Here is a 2,211-nt window from a genome sequence, read left to right on the forward strand (position 1 = left end):
GGGGGGAAAAAATTCCTCAAAGAAAAATGCAAACCTTCCAAACAAGCTGCAGTCAAATCAGCTTTTTGCTTTGAAAACCTGCTGATTTATTTGTTTTTCTGTCTCCAGGTGTGTTGTGTTGTTGCTGTGTGGCCTCGCTGCTGTTTCGTTTGCAGCTCCAGTCCCAAGTAAGCAATGACATCATCATCATCATCATCATCATCATAATCATCATCATCATCAGTACCACCTTATAGTATTTACTTTATAACTAAAGACCTGTAATACCTGTGGAACATCCATATGACTGCAACAAATATATAAATCCAAATAAATACATTGTTTGGGTGATGTTTTGTAAAATAATATTCTAATACAATAATAGATATTTTACATTTTTTCACTTTCATGTAACAATATTGTGTTTTTAATGTTGTTTTTGAGGTTTTGAAACAAAAGATGGCTAAAATAAACAATGAACACAAATATAACTAATAAAAATAGATGGTAAAGTTTCTTTCTTTCTTTCTTTCTTTCTTTCTTTCTTTCTTTCTTTCTTTCTTTCTTTCATTCTTTCTTTCTTTCTTTGTCTTACAGCAGTTGGATTCAAAGCTGGTAAATATTTTTGTTTTAAATACATTTAACATAATTTGAAGTCCGTTTAAGTTGTTTATTATTAGCACCTAGTTAAATAATTCTGAAGCGTTTAAAGACAATCAGGGAGCAGAATGGATCGAACCTGACCTTTAATTGACAGTGATGAGCAGCGCGCGCCCCCTACAGGCTGAATGAGTTATTGCAGTGCAGATTTCTGCTGTTTGCATTAAAACTGTTTAAACAAAAACGACATTTATTTTGTTTTTATTCTTTTGTAGACGGAGCTGCAGCTCTGCTGGAACACCTGAATGGTAAACCTTCACACCCTCACATCACTGAAAACAGTAGCAGGTTGTTATTTATATTTTTATTCATTAAATGACTTGTTTGATGTAGGAGGACACCATCCAGAACCTTCAACGGTTGAGTCAGGTAACTAAACAGAACAATTACATTTTATTTTATTTTAAGTATGTTGAGTTCTTAATTAATTAATTTTTTTCTTGTTTCCTACAGAGGAACATCCAACAGCTGAGCCAGGTAACAACACAGCAGGTCTAATCATTTGGTGTTTTAATGAATRCTTTAATGAAAGGACATCATTGTCTTTCTGCTTCTGGTTTTACTTTATATGATGAYTTATTTTTGTCCCGATGTTTTTTCAGGACATTTTGGAATCCACGCTTTTATGACAAAGAGCACTGAAGGTGAGATAAAAGGTTTTTAAAATACAATTCTCAGAGTTTGTAAACTAATCCCACTACATACAAAATATAAACCCAAATAGAAACAGCAAAGGCAAAATACGGGATCATAAATACACAACTTCTTACTTTTCTGTCATAATATATTTTTTCACAGAAGAAACGTGTTTTTAATCTACTGTTTATGTTTTTTCTGTATATTTTAAATATATTCAGAAGTAATTAGCATTATGATCAGTAGACCTCATTTTACTGCTGATACCCAGAAGGTTTTTTAAATAAAATTTTAAAGCGGAGTTTTGTGTGCAACATTATGAACAATCAACATCTTACCTGTCACAGATGACTCTTTGAAGAGCCTCAGCTTGAAGAAGCCATCATAAAACAACTCAAGTGCCCAAATATTAAGCATTGTTGATGCAAATACTATTCTATAAACATTTATTTTAATATCAGTTTCTCGTTACATCAATTTTTACAAAGAATGCTATGGTTGTGGCAGCTAGCTTTAGCATGCATCATGTAACCTTAAAGCTARAATTTATTATTTGATTAAAGCTGATTTGTTTGATATTGGCTCAAAAATCTGTTTGGAAACAAACTTTTTTGCTTTAAAATTAGGCCATTCAAAGAGCAATCTGTGACAGGTAAGATATTATTTATTACATTATATTATTATTTTCTTGCTCATTAACGAGTCTGTATCTTCATGTTCATATTTCAGAGCCTTCAAAGTCACAGGAGTCGACCGAGTCATCAGGTCGGTGAAATCGAGGGAATTAATTTCAGAAGTTGTTTGTTCAGATGCTTTTAGATGCAGAAAATTACATCATTCACCAAATATCAGCTGGATTGTTGCATCATCACAGGCTTCCACACACACACACACACACACACACACACACACACACACACACACACACACACACAC

At 32.9% G+C, this 2,211-nt stretch overlaps 1 protein-coding gene across 1 annotated transcript in view; it reads left to right on the forward strand.

Annotated features, from left to right (window-relative positions):
* Window positions 1–972: 972 nt before the first annotated feature.
* stm (starmaker) overlaps window positions 973–2,211 on the forward strand; it is a gene marked incomplete at its 3' end in the record, with an annotated part of 11,571 nt that continues 10,332 nt past the window's right edge. The window contains 3 exon segments of the mRNA XM_014022459.1: window positions 973–1,008; window positions 1,093–1,116; window positions 1,242–1,283.

Source organism: Austrofundulus limnaeus, unplaced genomic scaffold (genome assembly GCF_001266775.1).
Source record: "Austrofundulus limnaeus strain Quisiro unplaced genomic scaffold, Austrofundulus_limnaeus-1.0 Scaffold330, whole genome shotgun sequence".
NCBI classification, from domain to species: domain Eukaryota; kingdom Metazoa; phylum Chordata; class Actinopteri; order Cyprinodontiformes; family Rivulidae; genus Austrofundulus; species Austrofundulus limnaeus.